Here is an 18927-nt window from a genome sequence, read left to right on the forward strand (position 1 = left end):
TGATAGAGGTGGGGTGGAGTCTCGCATAGATTATTGTTTTTTTCTAAAAATGTAAAATGTATTGCTTTTTCCCAACAGGTAGTGGGGTTTTCTGATCATGAGTGTTTGAGAGTCTGTATTGAATGTGATGTGGAAGGGTTGTATGGAAGAGGTGTGTGGAAGTTAAATGTGAGTCTGCTTGAGGATGTGAGGATCATGGTGGATTTTAAGTATGCTTATGTTAGGTGGAAAAGTAGACAAAAAGATTTTGAGAGTATACTGGGGTGGTGGGATTGGATGAAGGGGGAGGTTAAAAAATTCTTCAGAAAGTGGGGCTACAAAAAAGCTGCCATATTAAGAAATAGGTACAAAGAGCTGAATATGAAAATAAATTGGTTGCAAAAGTTAAGGATGATTGGAGTTAATGTGGATGATCTGTTAGAGGAAGCAAGGACTGAATTGAAAGAAAGTATGGAGAAGAGAGGGAAAGAGATTATTTATAGATCAAAAGTGGAGTGGTTGGACAAAAATGAGAAGTGTACAAGGTTTTTCTTTAAGAAAGTGTGTGGTAAGAAAAATGATATGGAAGTTGTGCTAAATAAGGGAGGGGTGAGTGTGTATGGTAAAGATGTGATAAGAGAGGTGGAAGCATTTTATAGTGAACTATATGAGTGTAAATGGATAGATGAGAATTTGGTAGATGAAGTGTTAAATGGTCTGGAGAGTGAGATTAAGGAGAGTGATGGTGAGATGTTATGTGAGGATATTGCATTGGAGGAGGTTAGAAGTGCTGTGATGAGTGCAAGGAAAAATAAAACCCCTGGGAAGGATGGGATTCCGGTTGAATTTTATGTGAAAGCATGGGATATTGTGGGTGAGGATATGATGAAAGTATATCAGTATATGTGGGAGAATGGTAGGATGAGTGAGTCGATGAAAGAAGGGGTGGTTGTGTTGATTTATAAGAAAGGAGACAAGAAATGTTTGGGGAACTGGAGACCGATTACGTTGCTAAACACGGATTACAAGGTGTTTGGTAAGATTGTGTCTGGTCGTATGCGTGAGGTGATTGGACAGGTGATAGAGGAGGATCAAGTGTGTGCGATTCCTGGTAGAAGTATGACTGATAATTTATTTTTGTTGAGGGATTTGTTTGGGGACTGCATGGATAGGAAACAGAAGTGTATGGTTTTAATGGTGGATTTTGAAAAAGCTTTCGATAGAGTGTCGCATGAATTTATGTTTAAAGTGTTAGAGAGGATGGGATTTCCGAAGAATTTTGTGGATGTGGTAAAGTGTTTATATGCGGATGTGACAAGTGAGTTTTTGATAAATGGGGTGTTGAGTGATAAAATAAGGGTGGGGTCGGGGGTTAGGCAAGGTTGCCCTATGTCCCCCATATTGTTTGTGAGTGTGATTGAGCCGTTGATGTGTATTATTAGAAAGGATAAGGTGATGAGAGGTTTGTTGATTCCGGGGAGTGGAGGGAAGAATGTAAAAGTATTGGGTTATATGGATGATATTGTGGTGGTGAGTGATAACATGGTAAGTATGAATAGGGCTAAATTGTGGTTGGATGTTTTTTGTGGTGCATCTGCTTTTAAAGTCAATTGGGATAAGTGTGTGTTTAAGTGTTTTGGGGATAAGAGTGTGAGAATGGACGGTGTTGAAAGTGAAAGAGGCGCGGTGAAGATTTTGGGGATACAATTTAATGACGATCTAAATGGGAATGAAAGTTGGAATGAATGTGGGATGCGAATTGAGCGTAAGTTGAATTTTTGGAGAATGCGTCAGTTAACTTTGGTTGGGAAAGTTTTGATTGTAAAAGCGGTAATTTTGCCTATTTTGTTATTTTGTGCGAATGTGTTCCCGTTTGCTGTGCGAAATATGAAAAAGGCTGAGAAATTGTGTTTTACGTTTTTGTGGGGTAGTAAGATGGAGAGGATGAAAAGAGAGGATGTGTACAAGTCTTGTGAGAATGGCGGGCTAGGGTTTCCAAATTTTCAGATTTTTTTGGGGCTTAGCTATATTAAAGTTATGGTAGTGTTGCTGGAGAAAGAGAATAAGGCTGGATGCATGGTGCGGTATATGGCTGGGTGGATGTTGTATGGGTTAAAATGGGTGGAGAGGGATGCAAGAGTGCCTGTTGCTTTCAAGTGTCCGATGTGGTATAAGAAAGTGGAGAAATTGGTGATAGAATTGGATTTGCTAAATGTGCCTGTGGATGAGTTTAGAGACAAAAAGAAAGTGATGAGGAGAATTGAAGCGAGAGAATTGGTGTGTAATATTGGTGGTTTAAGGGCGGATGAGGCTTTGACTGTTTGGAAGAAAATGAGAGTGAGTGGAATGTCAACAAAACAACATGATGTGGTATGGATGAGTCTGCATGACATTTTGCCAGTGAGACAGGTGCAGAAGAGGCGTGACTTGATTAGATATGAGGTGTGTCCGAGGGATGGTTGTGGAGCTAGTGAGACTGTGAGACATATGATGTGGGACTGTCAGTATGCTTATGATGTATGGAAAGGAGTGGGGGGTTTGTGTAAGGAGTTGGCTGGGGTGACGTTCATAGACTGGAGAGTGGCTATGTTTGGTATGGGTGCTTCTGGTAAGGTTAAGGAGAGAGTGATGTGGCTGATTATGGCGTGTGTGATGGAGAGTCTATGGGATATGCGAAATTTGTGGGTGTTTAGAAGAAGGTTGGTGTCTGTTAATGAATGTGTGAAATTAATATTGTCAAGGTTGTATGTGGTATATTTGTGGGACAGACAGCGTGGTGGTGACCTGGACGCGGAAGGTGTGTGGAAGTTTAAAAAATGGAGGTTTTTGGTGTATTATAAGTGATTTGGTTATGGGTTTTGTGGAGGCTTTATTATAAGTTTTTTGATGTAAAATTATGGAAAAAAGACCATGATGATGAAAAGGTTGGATTAAAGAGAATGGTATGAGCAGTTTTCTGTTTATATCAGTTTTAACCAATCTGAATGGTTTTAAAAAAAAAAAAAAAAAAAAATCTGTTCTTATCAGTTTAATATCTGATACGTCCCCTATCTGGGGACCATATATTAAATGGATTTTTAGAACAGGGAGATGGAAAAAGAGCTTGCTCTGTCCTCTCCAGGCATTGACCTGGTATTGCAGTGCCTCCAGGTTCAGTGCACCCCCTAATGAGTTTGCAAAAAAACAGAGCAAAAGAATGAAGAAGGAAACAAGCCGGCTGCACCTGAAACTACTGTTTTGCAAGAAACATCCCTCGAGTGTGTTGTGCGCAGGTGGACCGACCCCGAAAAATTAGCCCGAGTGTGGCTACGAAAAGTTTGTTTGTCCAAGACTTGCTGGCCTCTGTTGCCATGGCAACCAACTGGCAGAGTTGTTTACAACTTGGCTGCCGGGCCAGTGCTGGTGATGTCATCGCGGGACGTGATGTCATCAAGGCTTTGCTGCTATACACAGCTGCCAGCACAACAAGCAGCTCAGTTGCAGCCGGTCAAGCGACCGAGCAGGTAGGTGGAAAGGTAGGTGCAGTTTATTAAACCGTTTCCTTTGGATTTGATTTCCTGGTGGCCGGCCGATGTATCCTGCTGATGCTGCCTGCCTACGGCTCCAGCTGGGAGAATTCACCCTCCATGTTCTTTGATAGATAGATTAGATACATTAGATAGAATAGATAGGATAGATAGGATAGATTAGATAGATAGATAGATAGATAGATAGATAGATAGATAGATAGATAGATAGATAGATAGGTAGGTAGGTAGGTAGGTAGGTAGGTACTAATAATAAGCTAGCCAGCTAGGCAGCCAGCCACAGAGACAGCCAGCCAGCTACAGAGACAGCCAGCCAAAGAGCTAGCTGCATGTCATGTATGCCAGACAGAGACGGAGACAGAGACAGAGACGTGTATGTCTGCCATCCATCAGGTGGAAGCAGACGCAGTGTGATTGGGGGGTGGAGCTATTCAGATTTGAGAGCAGAAAGGAAGACAGAGGCAGTGCTAGGCAATAGGAGATGCAGTGTGAAAGCACGTCCGGTCCGCCATCTGAGAGGGTGGAGCGCATAATAGGGTATGTATGTCTGGCTTCGCCTTAACAAGAAGGACGTGGTGTCCGAGAAGGGGAGTTTTCGGGAAACCGTTGTGGCCATCGCTTCTCGGCCTTTTGGCTAAGATCAAGTGTAGTATCTGTTCTTATCAGTTTAATATCTGATACGTCCCCTATCTGGGGACCATATATTAAATGGATTTTTAGAACAGGGAGATGGAAAAAGAGCTTGCTCTGTCCTCTCCAGGCATTGACCTGGTATTGCAGTGCCTCCAGGTTCAGTGCACCCCCTAATGAGTTTGCAAAAAACAGAGCAAAAGAATGAAGAAGGAAACAAGCCGGCTGCACCTGAAACTACTGTTTTGCAAGAAACATCCCTCGAGTGTGTTGTGCGCAGGTGGACCGACCCCGAAAAATTAGCCCGAGTGTGGCTACGAAAAGTTTGTTTGTCCAAGACTTGCTGGCCTCTGTTGCCATGGCAACCAACTGGCAGAGTTGTTTACAACTTGGCTGCCGGGCCAGTGCTGGTGATGTCATCGCGGGACGTGATGTCATCAAGGCTTTGCTGCTATACACAGCTGCCAGCACAACAAGCAGCTCAGTTGCAGCCGGTCAAGCGACCGAGCAGGTAGGTGGAAAGGTAGGTGCAGTTTATTAAACCGTTTCCTTTGGATTTGATTTCCTGGTGGCCGGCCGATGTATCCTGCTGATGCTGCCTGCCTACGGCTCCAGCTGGGAGAATTCACCCTCCATGTTCTTTGATAGATAGATTAGATACATTAGATAGAATAGATAGGATAGATAGGATAGATTAGATAGATAGATAGATAGATAGATAGATAGATAGATAGATAGATAGATAGATAGGTAGGTAGGTAGGTAGGTAGGTACTAATAATAAGCTAGCCAGCTAGGCAGCCAGCCACAGAGACAGCCAGCCAGCTACAGAGACAGCCAGCCAAAGAGCTAGCTGCATGTCATGTATGCCAGACAGAGACGGAGACAGAGACAGAGACGTGTATGTCTGCCATCCATCAGGTGGAAGCAGACGCAGTGTGATTGGGGGGTGGAGCTATTCAGATTTGAGAGCAGAAAGGAAGACAGAGGCAGTGCTAGGCAATAGGAGATGCAGTGTGAAAGCACGTCCGGTCCGCCATCTGAGAGGGTGGAGCGCATAATAGGGTATGTATGTCTGGCTTCGCCTTAACAAGAAGGACGTGGTGTCCGAGAAGGGGAGTTTTCGGGAAACCGTTGTGGCCATCGCTTCTCGGCCTTTTGGCTAAGATCAAGTGTAGTATCTGTTCTTATCAGTTTAATATCTGATACGTCCCCTATCTGGGGACCATATATTAAATGGATTTTTAGAACAGGGAGATGGAAAAAGAGCTTGCTCTGTCCTCTCCAGGCATTGACCTGGTATTGCAGTGCCTCCAGGTTCAGTGCACCCCCTAATGAGTTTGCAAAAAACAGAGCAAAAGAATGAAGAAGGAAACAAGCCGGCTGCACCTGAAACTACTGTTTTGCAAGAAACATCCCTCGAGTGTGTTGTGCGCAGGTGGACCGACCCCGAAAAATTAGCCCGAGTGTGGCTACGAAAAGTTTGTTTGTCCAAGACTTGCTGGCCTCTGTTGCCATGGCAACCAACTGGCAGAGTTGTTTACAACTTGGCTGCCGGGCCAGTGCTGGTGATGTCATCGCGGGACGTGATGTCATCAAGGCTTTGCTGCTATACACAGCTGCCAGCACAACAAGCAGCTCAGTTGCAGCCGGTCAAGCGACCGAGCAGGTAGGTGGAAAGGTAGGTGCAGTTTATTAAACCGTTTCCTTTGGATTTGATTTCCTGGTGGCCGGCCGATGTATCCTGCTGATGCTGCCTGCCTACGGCTCCAGCTGGGAGAATTCACCCTCCATGTTCTTTGATAGATAGATTAGATACATTAGATAGAATAGATAGGATAGATAGGATAGATTAGATAGATAGATAGATAGATAGATAGATAGATAGATAGATAGATAGATAGATAGATAGGTAGGTAGGTAGGTAGGTAGGTAGGTACTAATAATAAGCTAGCCAGCTAGGCAGCCAGCCACAGAGACAGCCAGCCAGCTACAGAGACAGCCAGCCAAAGAGCTAGCTGCATGTCATGGATGGCAGACAGAGACGGAGACAGAGACAGAGACGTGTATGTCTGCCATCCATCAGGTGGAAGCAGACGCAGTGTGATTGGGGGGTGGAGCTATTCAGATTTGAGAGCAGAAAGGAAGACAGAGGCAGTGCTAGGCAATAGGAGATGCAGTGTGAAAGCACGTCCGGTCCGCCATCTGAGAGGGTGGAGCGCATAATAGGGTATGTATGTCTGGCTTCGCCTTAACAAGAAGGACGTGGTGTCCGAGAAGGGGAGTTTTCGGGAAACCGTTGTGGCCATCGCTTCTCGGCCTTTTGGCTAAGATCAAGTGTAGTATCTGTTCTTATCAGTTTAATATCTGATACGTCCCCTATCTGGGGACCATATATTAAATGGATTTTTAGAACAGGGAGATGGAAAAAGAGCTTGCTCTGTCCTCTCCAGGCATTGACCTGGTATTGCAGTGCCTCCAGGTTCAGTGCACCCCCTAATGAGTTTGCAAAAAACAGAGCAAAAGAATGAAGAAGGAAACAAGCCGGCTGCACCTGAAACTACTGTTTTGCAAGAAACATCCCTCGAGTGTGTTGTGCGCAGGTGGACCGACCCCGAAAAATTAGCCCGAGTGTGGCTACGAAAAGTTTGTTTGTCCAAGACTTGCTGGCCTCTGTTGCCATGGCAACCAACTGGCAGAGTTGTTTACAACTTGGCTGCCGGGCCAGTGCTGGTGATGTCATCGCGGGACGTGATGTCATCAAGGCTTTGCTGCTATACACAGCTGCCAGCACAACAAGCAGCTCAGTTGCAGCCGGTCAAGCGACCGAGCAGGTAGGTGGAAAGGTAGGTGCAGTTTATTAAACCGTTTCCTTTGGATTTGATTTCCTGGTGGCCGGCCGATGTATCCTGCTGATGCTGCCTGCCTACGGCTCCAGCTGGGAGAATTCACCCTCCATGTTCTTTGATAGATAGATTAGATACATTAGATAGAATAGATAGGATAGATAGGATAGATTAGATAGATAGATAGATAGATAGATAGATAGATAGATAGATAGATAGATAGATAGATAGGTAGGTAGGTAGGTAGGTAGGTACTAATAATAAGCTAGCCAGCTAGGCAGCCAGCCACAGAGACAGCCAGCCAGCTACAGAGACAGCCAGCCAAAGAGCTAGCTGCATGTCATGTATGCCAGACAGAGACGGAGACAGAGACAGAGACGTGTATGTCTGCCATCCATCAGGTGGAAGCAGACGCAGTGTGATTGGGGGGTGGAGCTATTCAGATTTGAGAGCAGAAAGGAAGACAGAGGCAGTGCTAGGCAATAGGAGATGCAGTGTGAAAGCACGTCCGGTCCGCCATCTGAGAGGGTGGAGCGCATAATAGGGTATGTATGTCTGGCTTCGCCTTAACAAGAAGGACGTGGTGTCCGAGAAGGGGAGTTTTCGGGAAACCGTTGTGGCCATCGCTTCTCGGCCTTTTGGCTAAGATCAAGTGTAGTATCTGTTCTTATCAGTTTAATATCTGATACGTCCCCTATCTGGGGACCATATATTAAATGGATTTTTAGAACAGGGAGATGGAAAAAGAGCTTGCTCTGTCCTCTCCAGGCATTGACCTGGTATTGCAGTGCCTCCAGGTTCAGTGCACCCCCTAATGAGTTTGCAAAAAACAGAGCAAAAGAATGAAGAAGGAAACAAGCCGGCTGCACCTGAAACTACTGTTTTGCAAGAAACATCCCTCGAGTGTGTTGTGCGCAGGTGGACCGACCCCGAAAAATTAGCCCGAGTGTGGCTACGAAAAGTTTGTTTGTCCAAGACTTGCTGGCCTCTGTTGCCATGGCAACCAACTGGCAGAGTTGTTTACAACTTGGCTGCCGGGCCAGTGCTGGTGATGTCATCGCGGGACGTGATGTCATCAAGGCTTTGCTGCTATACACAGCTGCCAGCACAACAAGCAGCTCAGTTGCAGCCGGTCAAGCGACCGAGCAGGTAGGTGGAAAGGTAGGTGCAGTTTATTAAACCGTTTCCTTTGGATTTGATTTCCTGGTGGCCGGCCGATGTATCCTGCTGATGCTGCCTGCCTACGGCTCCAGCTGGGAGAATTCACCCTCCATGTTCTTTGATAGATAGATTAGATACATTAGATAGAATAGATAGGATAGATAGGATAGATTAGATAGATAGATAGATAGATAGATAGATAGATAGATAGATAGATAGATAGATAGATAGGTAGGTAGGTAGGTAGGTAGGTAGGTACTAATAATAAGCTAGCCAGCTAGGCAGCCAGCCACAGAGACAGCCAGCCAGCTACAGAGACAGCCAGCCAAAGAGCTAGCTGCATGTCATGTATGCCAGACAGAGACGGAGACAGAGACAGAGACGTGTATGTCTGCCATCCATCAGGTGGAAGCAGACGCAGTGTGATTGGGGGGTGGAGCTATTCAGATTTGAGAGCAGAAAGGAAGACAGAGGCAGTGCTAGGCAATAGGAGATGCAGTGTGAAAGCACGTCCGGTCCGCCATCTGAGAGGGTGGAGCGCATAATAGGGTATGTATGTCTGGCTTCGCCTTAACAAGAAGGACGTGGTGTCCGAGAAGGGGAGTTTTCGGGAAACCGTTGTGGCCATCGCTTCTCGGCCTTTTGGCTAAGATCAAGTGTAGTATCTGTTCTTATCAGTTTAATATCTGATACGTCCCCTATCTGGGGACCATATATTAAATGGATTTTTAGAACAGGGAGATGGAAAAAGAGCTTGCTCTGTCCTCTCCAGGCATTGACCTGGTATTGCAGTGCCTCCAGGTTCAGTGCACCCCCTAATGAGTTTGCAAAAAACAGAGCAAAAGAATGAAGAAGGAAACAAGCCGGCTGCACCTGAAACTACTGTTTTGCAAGAAACATCCCTCGAGTGTGTTGTGCGCAGGTGGACCGACCCCGAAAAATTAGCCCGAGTGTGGCTACGAAAAGTTTGTTTGTCCAAGACTTGCTGGCCTCTGTTGCCATGGCAACCAACTGGCAGAGTTGTTTACAACTTGGCTGCCGGGCCAGTGCTGGTGATGTCATCGCGGGACGTGATGTCATCAAGGCTTTGCTGCTATACACAGCTGCCAGCACAACAAGCAGCTCAGTTGCAGCCGGTCAAGCGACCGAGCAGGTAGGTGGAAAGGTAGGTGCAGTTTATTAAACCGTTTCCTTTGGATTTGATTTCCTGGTGGCCGGCCGATGTATCCTGCTGATGCTGCCTGCCTACGGCTCCAGCTGGGAGAATTCACCCTCCATGTTCTTTGATAGATAGATTAGATACATTAGATAGAATAGATAGGATAGATAGGATAGATTAGATAGATAGATAGATAGATAGATAGATAGATAGATAGATAGATAGGTAGGTAGGTAGGTAGGTAGGTAGGTACTAATAATAAGCTAGCCAGCTAGGCAGCCAGCCACAGAGACAGCCAGCCAGCTACAGAGACAGCCAGCCAAAGAGCTAGCTGCATGTCATGTATGCCAGACAGAGACGGAGACAGAGACAGAGACGTGTATGTCTGCCATCCATCAGGTGGAAGCAGACGCAGTGTGATTGGGGGGTGGAGCTATTCAGATTTGAGAGCAGAAAGGAAGACAGAGGCAGTGCTAGGCAATAGGAGATGCAGTGTGAAAGCACGTCCGGTCCGCCATCTGAGAGGGTGGAGCGCATAATAGGGTATGTATGTCTGGCTTCGCCTTAACAAGAAGGACGTGGTGTCCGAGAAGGGGAGTTTTCGGGAAACCGTTGTGGCCATCGCTTCTCGGCCTTTTGGCTAAGATCAAGTGTAGTACCTTGTCTTACTGAACTGCCTTGACTTGACGGCTCAGGTCCTGGGGTACCCCCTGCACTCGGCCTTTGGGCATCGGCGATTTAATTCGTCTTAAGCTCACTGCAGCTATTGGGTGTAGGGCTATTCCCCAGGAACGAGAGTGAACCTTCCTCTCGGCCTGCTGCTCGATTGTCCTGTGCCCGACGGTTTGACCGGAGAACCACTTCGATCCCGCCTGCCGACGAACGATCGACGAAGACGCCCCGGAACCCCGAGAAGGACGACGCTGAACCCCGAAGAAGCCGGCGACGAGGATTTGCATCTCTCCGCCCCCTTCGACGAGGATCTGCATAGCTCCGCCCACCAGGAAAGAGCTCGACCGGGAGAAGCGATGGCCTCTTCAGCACCAGCACCGGAGATGAAGAAGACCCAGCAGAAGGAAGCGAGGAAGAGCCAGGAGGCCCGGGTCGTGGATGCCTCTTCCTCTGCCGCCCCAGCTCAGCCGACGACCAGCAAGGCTGCGGATCCAGGCGTCCCTACACTGCGGCCCTGGATGCGCACTACGGTGGCCATGCGACTGAAGAAGGTGGATGGTAGAGAGCCGGACATGTCTGAGGATGTGTTCGCTAAGAAGATGGTCCTGGACCAGGGTTTCTCCAAGGCTGAAACCCTCAGCATTTTCTTCTTTACTGGGATCTTCTATGTGACATTTGCCTCCTTCAACACCTGCAGGAGGTACTGGGAGGCGGTAAAGGCAGCGAGGCCCGAATCCCCTTTCTCTCGCTTTGTAAGCAACTGCTTAATCCAAAGGGAGGAGAGGCGGGTGACGGTTTCAATCCTTAACCCGTACATCCCAGGCAAGGACATCGCCACATTCCTTGCAAGGTACTGCACAGTGGTCAAGGAACCCTCCAAGATCCTGAGCAGCCTTGGATTCTGGACTGGCAAGTGGTCGGTGGTCGTGAGGCTCAACAGGGATGAGTCATCGGACGACGGTTTCCAGCACCTGCCTCAGGCTTTCTCTTTGGGTGACGCTCCAGGCTTCATCTATTACCCGGATATGCCGCAGATCTGCAGGAGATGCAGCAAGAAGGGTCATCAGGCGAAGGACTGCAGCGAAGATTCCTGTAGAGTCTGCCGAGTGCCGGGGCATGGGACCAAGGACTGTCCGAAGGCAAAAACCTGCAACCTCTGCGGCCATGCGGACCACAGCTACAGGGCCTGCCCCCAGAGGGAAAAGAGAACGTGGGCATCCGTGGTTGCCAAAGCTCCGACCGGCCAGCAGCCGGCCGTAGCCCAAGCAGCGCAGAAGCCCAAGGAGAAGGAGAAGAAGAAGAAGGAGGGTAAGAGGACGACGGCCCCTAACCCTCCCCCCACCCCCGCCCTCCCTACCCCTTCCCCCTCCCCTCCTTCCCCCCCTCCCCCCTCTCCCTCCCCGCCCACCCCCACTGAGGAATCCCTCCCCTATCCCATTGCCTCAGTGGGTCCCCTGTCCCCCGCCCCTACCCCCACCCTCCCACCCCACTCCCCCAACCCAGCAGCACTAACCTTTCCTCCCGCTGCTGTGGTTCTCTCCTTGGAGGATTTTCCCCCTCTTGTCCCCACAGTGGTTCCCGACAGGAAGAGGAAAGTGAGGGACAGCCCATCGGCTGAGACCTCCAAGAAAAAGATCATCGAGGTCTGCGAAGATGACCTCCCGGAGGAAAGCGACATGGATCAGGTGGTGGAGAATCTGGTCGACGAACCGGAGGCTTTCGACTTCGAGGACGTCCCAGAGAATGCACACCTGAAAGAGGCGCTGGAGGAGTGCATACGGGAATGGGTCGGGCCGGCGGGCCCCGAAGAAGAGGATCCGCCCGACCGGAGTGGTATCGTATGAGTCTGTGACTAACCCTTTTCTTTTCTCCCCATGGCTAATCTTTCCATCTTTAGCTTAAATGTGCGGAGTATGAGAGATAGGTCTAGATTCCAGACAGTTCTTTCGTTTTTAAATGCTCAGTTGTGCGATGTGTATATGTTGCAGGAATGTGCTCTGTCCTCTTCTAGGTCCTACAACCATCTGGCCAGGCAGTGGTCCCACGGTCCCTCCTACTGGTCCGGCGGGGGCGACTGTAAGTCCGCAGGGGTCGCCATCCTGATCAGGGGAGGCAACTTTACACTTGATTCTGTTCAGGAGCTTGTCTGTGGCAGATTGCTAATTGCAGACGGCTCTTGGGCGGGGGAGCCCGTAAGGCTCATCAATGTGTATGCCTCTCCTGAGAAGGGTGCGCGTCTGGAACTATTCCAGGCCCTGCGGGCCCAGCTCGCAACCTCCAGGGCTGTAGTGTTGGGTGGGGACTTCAACTGCCCCATTGAAGCGGACGGACGCAGTTCTGGGACATCTGTCAAGTTGGATGTCACATCCAAACTGCTCATCGAGATGGTGACTGAAGCATCCTTGCAGGACGTTGTTGGGTCCATCGGGAACGGCTCTGTTAATTATACATGGAGCCGCCCCGATGGCTCGCTCCGTTCTCGGATTGACTTTGTGTTTGCCTCTCGAGCAGTCAGGCAGACTAGGCACTCTATGGTTCCCTGCTTCTTCTCTGACCACAGGGCCATTCTGTTTCAAGGGGTTCTGGGCCATGGTTTCCCATCTGGCCCAGGCTCTTGGAAGCTGAATTGTGCTCTACTGGCTCAGGAGGAGGTTCTGGAGGAGCTTAGAGAGGCCTACATCGTATGGCGCAACGATAAATGTATGTTTGAGCGTGTCAGTGATTGGTGGGAATTTGTTAAGGTTCAATTTCGCAGTTTCTTTCAGGCCAAGAGTCGTCAACAGGCGTGCGGAAGAAAGAGGGACTTCAGGAGGCTGCAGCGCGAGCTGCGGTCACTGCAAGACCTTCTCCGGTGCGGCTGGGACGTGAAGGAGGAGCTGGAGGAGACCAAAAAGAGCTTGCAAAGGCACTTTGAGGAGGAATCCAAGCGAATCGTCTTCCGTTCCAAGGTGGAGAACCTGGAGAAGGGTGAGAAATGTAACTCGTTCTTTTTCAGGAAACTCCACGCCGGCCACACGCCCCTGACTGAGCTGCGGGATGAGACCGGAAGTTTGCGGAAGGGCAAAGAGGACGTGATGGGGGTTGTCACTAGCTTCTACCGCAGCCTCTACGCCCCGAAGACCACCGACTCCGAAGTGGCCGACGAGTTCCTGTCAGGTATCACTAACGTTGTTGATCCCGCAGGTGCGTCGGCCATGGACGCCCCCTTGACGGTGGGGGAGCTGCTCTCTGCCGCTAAATCCTTTAGGCCTGGCAGGACCCCGGGCAGTGATGGTCTCCCAGCGGAGCTCTATGTAGCGCTGGGGGATCTCATTTGCCCGGACCTGTTGGAGCTGTACGAGGAGATGGTGGTGGAGGGCAGAATGCCTCCGTCGTTGAGGGAGGGTATGATCACGATCCTGTATAAGCGGAAGGGGGAGAGATGTGACTTGAAAAATTGGCGTCCCATCTCTCTCTTGAACGTGGACTACAAGATCCTCGCCAAGGTGCTGGCCAACCGGCTGAAGAAGGTCATCGGTCAGGTCGTCCATCTGGACCAGACCTGTGGCATTCCCGGCCGCAGGATCGCAGACAGCCTCGCCCTAGTGAGGGACACGGTCCATTACATCCAAAGCCGCCGTGCACACGCGGCCCTGGTCAGCCTCGATCAGGAGAAGGCTTTCGACCGGGTCTCTCACGAGTTCATGGGCAGGGCACTGCGTAGGTTAGGACTTGGTGATATGTTTTGTCGTTTTGTTAACGTGATGTATTTTGATATTTTCAGCAGGGTACTGGTGAACGGCTGGAAGACTGACCCCTTTCCGGTTCTTTCTGGGGTCAGACAAGGCTGCCCTCTCTCACCTCTCCTTTTTGTTTGTGTTATAGAATCCTTCGCGGAGGCTATACGGCAGAACGGAGAGATCAGAGGGATCACCGTACCCGGACCCGATCGACACGAGGTCAAGTGCTCGCTGTACATGGACGACGTGACCGTCTTCTGCGCTGACCAGCGTTCGGTGACCGCACTCGTCCAGACCTGCGAGAAGTTCGGAAAGGCTTCAGGGGCAAAGGTCAACTGCGGGAAGTCGGAGGCTATGCTCTTCGGGGAGTGGCACCTGGCTTCCTCCGCCCCCTTCCCGTTTACCATCAAACCGGACTTCATCAAGATCCTTGGAGTCTGGTTCGGAAAGGAAGGCGCGGCCCTCAAGTCCTGGGAAGAGCGATTGGCTAAGGTCAATACGAAGATCGGGCTGTGGAGCCTCAGACACCTCACCATTGAGGGCAAAGCATTGGTCCTGAGGAACGAAGTTCTGCCTGTGCTTCAGTACACCGCACAGGCCTGGCCCCCCCATGTCACCGTCTGCAGGGCCATCACCAGGACCGTGTTTTGTTTCATCTGGGGCTCCAAAATGGACAGAGTGAAGCGCTCCGTGATGTACAAGGAACCCCGCAAGGGCGGAAAAGGTGTTCCGGATATCCCTACCTTGCTGCGGGCAGCCTTCGTATGTGACTGTGTGCGGAGGACTCTGCAACAGAAAAATGGCTCTGCGGGCAGGTCCATGTCTCGCCTGTTCCTCCTCCCCCTCTGGAGGGGTCTGAGCTGGGACAAGTGGGACAGCTCCATCCCTTACAACTGGCACACTCCCTGGTTCTACGGGGGCGTCGTCAAGTTTGTGAGGGAACACCAACTGGAGGGACTCAAGCCCGACTTGTGGAAACCAAAAACTGTCCACAAGCTCATCAGAGCACAGGACCCTATGGAGCTCGTTCCAGGGCTCACTGCGGCCACCGCAGAGACTGTATGGACTAATGTGGCTTCGGCGAAGTTGACCAACGGGCACAAGGACTTGTCTTGGATGGCCATTCAGGGGGGACTGCCCTTGAGGTCATTCATGCATGCCCGCAACCTGTGCAAAACGCGGTACTGCCCCCGGTGCCCCTTCGTGGAGGAAACATCTTTGCACCTCTTTTGGCAGTGTCCGTTTGCTCAGGGCCTGTTGGACGCCCTGGAACTTGAACTCAGTGACTGCGTGCCCAGGAACAGGCTAACGCACTGCGCGGTGCTGTACGGCCTGTTCCCTGGGAATTTCGGCGATGAGGCAACCCGGGAGGCCTGGCGCCTTATGAACTGTTTTAAGGACGCTATATGGCTTGCCAGGAACCGCCTCATTCTGAAGAAGGAGAGGATGTCCTTTCTGGACTGCCGCAGGCTGGTCCACAGCCTGCTCAGAGACTATTCCATCATGGACAGATCGGACCAGGAAGAAGAGGATTGATACCCCTCTCCTTCCCCCTCTCCCCTTGTGTTGTGTCGTCTTTCAATAAAGCTTCGGGCCTGTGATTTCCCCTCCCTACCCCCCTCTTTCCCACCCCCCTTACCCCATCACTTGTCTGTATTGCTTTATTGTTTGTTGTTTTAGGATTGCTAAGGTATGCGGGAATGTTAGTGTAGCGGGTGGTATGATGTATAGCGTAGGGAGCCTGTGCTGTATGTTGTACCATGGTGCTGAGTATGTAGTGTCTTATTTATTGAACTGTGCTGCGTCACAGTTTATGTATGCCTGACGACGACTGATTGTAATAAAGATATTTTCAATCAAAAAAAAAAATCTGTTCTTATCAGTTTAATATCTGATACGTCCCCTATCTGGGGACCATATATTAAATGGATTTTTAGAACAGGGAGATGGAAAAAGAGCTTGCTCTGTCCTCTCCAGGCATTGACCTGGTATTGCAGTGCCTCCAGGTTCAGTGCACCCCCTAATGAGTTTGCAAAAAACAGAGCAAAAGAATGAAGAAGGAAACAAGCCGGCTGCACCTGAAACTACTGTTTTGCAAGAAACATCCCTCGAGTGTGTTGTGCGCAGGTGGACCGACCCCGAAAAATTAGCCCGAGTGTGGCTACGAAAAGTTTGTTTGTCCAAGACTTGCTGGCCTCTGTTGCCATGGCAACCAACTGGCAGAGTTGTTTACAACTTGGCTGCCGGGCCAGTGCTGGTGATGTCATCGCGGGACGTGATGTCATCAAGGCTTTGCTGCTATACACAGCTGCCAGCACAACAAGCAGCTCAGTTGCAGCCGGTCAAGCGACCGAGCAGGTAGGTGGAAAGGTAGGTGCAGTTTATTAAACCGTTTCCTTTGGATTTGATTTCCTGGTGGCCGGCCGATGTATCCTGCTGATGCTGCCTGCCTACGGCTCCAGCTGGGAGAATTCACCCTCCATGTTCTTTGATAGATAGATTAGATACATTAGATAGAATAGATAGGATAGATAGGATAGATTAGATAGATAGATAGATAGATAGATAGATAGATAGATAGATAGATAGATAGATAGATAGATAGGTAGGTAGGTAGGTAGGTAGGTAGGTACTAATAATAAGCTAGCCAGCTAGGCAGCCAGCCACAGAGACAGCCAGCCAGCTACAGAGACAGCCAGCCAAAGAGCTAGCTGCATGTCATGTATGCCAGACAGAGACGGAGACAGAGACAGAGACGTGTATGTCTGCCATCCATCAGGTGGAAGCAGACGCAGTGTGATTGGGGGGTGGAGCTATTCAGATTTGAGAGCAGAAAGGAAGACAGAGGCAGTGCTAGGCAATAGGAGATGCAGTGTGAAAGCACGTCCGGTCCGCCATCTGAGAGGGTGGAGCGCATAATAGGGTATGTATGTCTGGCTTCGCCTTAACAAGAAGGACGTGGTGTCCGAGAAGGGGAGTTTTCGGGAAACCGTTGTGGCCATCGCTTCTCGGCCTTTTGGCTAAGATCAAGTGTAGTATCTGTTCTTATCAGTTTAATATCTGATACGTCCCCTATCTGGGGACCATATATTAAATGGATTTTTAGAACAGGGAGATGGAAAAAGAGCTTGCTCTGTCCTCTCCAGGCATTGACCTGGTATTGCAGTGCCTCCAGGTTCAGTGCACCCCCTAATGAGTTTGCAAAAAACAGAGCAAAAGAATGAAGAAGGAAACAAGCCGGCTGCACCTGAAACTACTGTTTTGCAAGAAACATCCCTCGAGTGTGTTGTGCGCAGGTGGACCGACCCCGAAAAATTAGCCCGAGTGTGGCTACGAAAAGTTTGTTTGTCCAAGACTTGCTGGCCTCTGTTGCCATGGCAACCAACTGGCAGAGTTGTTTACAACTTGGCTGCCGGGCCAGTGCTGGTGATGTCATCGCGGGACGTGATGTCATCAAGGCTTTGCTGCTATACACAGCTGCCAGCACAACAAGCAGCTCAGTTGCAGCCGGTCAAGCGACCGAGCAGGTAGGTGGAAAGGTAGGTGCAGTTTATTAAACCGTTTCCTTTGGATTTGATTTCCTGGTGGCCGGCCGATGTATCCTGCTGATGCTGCCTGCCTACGGCTCCAGCTGGGAGAATTCACCCTCCATGTTCTTTGATAGATAGATTAGATACATTAGATAGAATAGATAGGATAGATAGGATAGATTAGATAGATAGATAGATAGATAGATAGATAGATAGATAGATAGATAGATAGATAGATAGATAGATAGGTAGGTAGGTAGGTAGGTAGGTAGGTACTAATAATAAGCTAGCCAGCTAGGCAGCCAGCCACAGAGACAGCCAGCCAGCTACAGAGACAGCCAGCCAAAGAGCTAGCTGCATGTCATGTATGCCAGACAGAGACGGAGACAGAGACAGAGACGTGTATGTCTGCCATCCATCAGGTGGAAGCAGACGCAGTGTGATTGGGGGGTGGAGCTATTCAGATTTGAGAGCAGAAAGGAAGACAGAGGCAGTGCTAGGCAATAGGAGATGCAGTGTGAAAGCACGTCCGGTCCGCCATCTGAGAGGGTGGAGCGCATAATAGGGTATGTATGTCTGGCTTCGCCTTAACAAGAAGGACGTGGTGTCCGAGAAGGGGAGTTTTCGGGAAACCGTTGTGGCCATCGCTTCTCGGCCTTTTGGCTAAGATCAAGTGTAGTATCTGTTCTTATCAGTTTAATATCTGATACGTCCCCTATCTGGGGACCATATATTAAATGGATTTTTAGAACAGGGAGATGGAAAAAGAGCTTGCTCTGTCCTCTCCAGGCATTGACCTGGTATTGCAGTGCCTCCAGGTTCAGTGCACCCCCTAATGAGTTTGCAAAAAACAGAGCAAAAGAATGAAGAAGGAAACAAGCCGGCTGCACCTGAAACTACTGTTTTGCAAGAAACATCCCTCGAGTGTGTTGTGCGCAGGTGGACCGACCCCGAAAAATTAGCCCGAGTGTGGCTACGAAAAGTTTGTTTGTCCAAGACTTGCTGGCCTCTGTTGCCATGGCAACCAACTGGCAGAGTTGTTTACAACTTGGCTGCCGGGCCAGTGCTGGTGATGTCATCGCGGGACGTGATGTCATCAAGGCTTTGCTGCTATACACAGCTGCCAGCACAACAAGCAGCTCAGTTGCAGCCGGTCAAGCGACCGAGCAGGTAGGTGGAAAGGTAGGTGCAGTTTATTAAACCGTTTCCTTTGGATTTGATTTCCTGGTGGCCGGCCGATGTATCCTGCTGATGCTGCCTGCCTACGGCTCCAGCTGGGAGAATTCACCCTCCATGTTCTTTGATAGATAGATTAGATACATTAGATAGAATAGATAGGATAGATAGGATAGATTAGATAGATAGATAGATAGATAGATAGATAGATAGATAGATAGATAGATAGATAGATAGGTAGGTAGGTAGGTAGGTAGGTAGGTACTAATAATAAGCTAGCCAGCTAGGCAGCCAGCCACAGAGACAGCCAGCCAGCTACAGAGACAGCCAGCCAAAGAGCTAGCTGCATGTCATGTATGCCAGACAGAGACGGAGACAGAGACAGAGACGTGTATGTCTGCCATCCATCAGGTGGAAGCAGACGCAGTGTGATTGGGGGGTGGAGCTATTCAGATTTGAGAGCAGAAAGGAAGACAGAGGCAGTGCTAGGCAATAGGAGATGCAGTGTGAAAGCACGTCCGGTCCGCCA

At 49.5% G+C, this 18927-nt stretch overlaps 7 non-coding genes and 3 pseudogenes across 7 annotated transcripts; all 10 read left to right on the plus strand.

Annotated features, from left to right (window-relative positions):
• Positions 1-2941: 2941 nt before the first annotated feature.
• On the plus strand, positions 2942-3145 carry LOC138778048 (U2 spliceosomal RNA; annotated as a pseudogene).
• A 975-nt stretch (positions 3146-4120) lies between these two features.
• On the plus strand, positions 4121-4311 carry LOC138778060 (U2 spliceosomal RNA). The gene has a single exon (XR_011360842.1). It is a non-coding gene; the product is annotated as a U2 spliceosomal RNA (small nuclear RNA).
• Positions 4312-5277: 966 nt separating this feature from the next.
• On the plus strand, positions 5278-5468 carry LOC138778061 (U2 spliceosomal RNA). Its single transcript, XR_011360843.1, has one exon. It is a non-coding gene; the product is annotated as a U2 spliceosomal RNA (small nuclear RNA).
• Positions 5469-6442: 974 nt separating this feature from the next.
• LOC138778062 (U2 spliceosomal RNA) lies at positions 6443-6633 on the plus strand. Its single transcript, XR_011360844.1, has one exon. It is a non-coding gene; the product is annotated as a U2 spliceosomal RNA (small nuclear RNA).
• A 970-nt stretch (positions 6634-7603) lies between these two features.
• LOC138778063 (U2 spliceosomal RNA) lies at positions 7604-7794 on the plus strand. The gene has a single exon (XR_011360845.1). It is a non-coding gene; the product is annotated as a U2 spliceosomal RNA (small nuclear RNA).
• Positions 7795-8768: 974 nt separating this feature from the next.
• On the plus strand, positions 8769-8959 carry LOC138778064 (U2 spliceosomal RNA). Its single transcript, XR_011360846.1, has one exon. It is a non-coding gene; the product is annotated as a U2 spliceosomal RNA (small nuclear RNA).
• A 962-nt stretch (positions 8960-9921) lies between these two features.
• Positions 9922-10064, plus strand: LOC138778055 (U2 spliceosomal RNA; annotated as a pseudogene).
• Positions 10065-15538: 5474 nt separating this feature from the next.
• On the plus strand, positions 15539-15714 carry LOC138778104 (U2 spliceosomal RNA; annotated as a pseudogene).
• Positions 15715-16692: 978 nt separating this feature from the next.
• Positions 16693-16883, plus strand: LOC138778065 (U2 spliceosomal RNA). Its single transcript, XR_011360847.1, has one exon. It is a non-coding gene; the product is annotated as a U2 spliceosomal RNA (small nuclear RNA).
• Positions 16884-17865: 982 nt separating this feature from the next.
• Positions 17866-18056, plus strand: LOC138778066 (U2 spliceosomal RNA). Its single transcript, XR_011360848.1, has one exon. It is a non-coding gene; the product is annotated as a U2 spliceosomal RNA (small nuclear RNA).
• Positions 18057-18927: the final 871 nt, after the last annotated feature.

This window comes from Dendropsophus ebraccatus, unplaced genomic scaffold (assembly GCF_027789765.1).
Source record: "Dendropsophus ebraccatus isolate aDenEbr1 unplaced genomic scaffold, aDenEbr1.pat pat_scaffold_620_ctg1, whole genome shotgun sequence".
Lineage (NCBI taxonomy): Eukaryota > Metazoa > Chordata > Amphibia > Anura > Hylidae > Dendropsophus > Dendropsophus ebraccatus.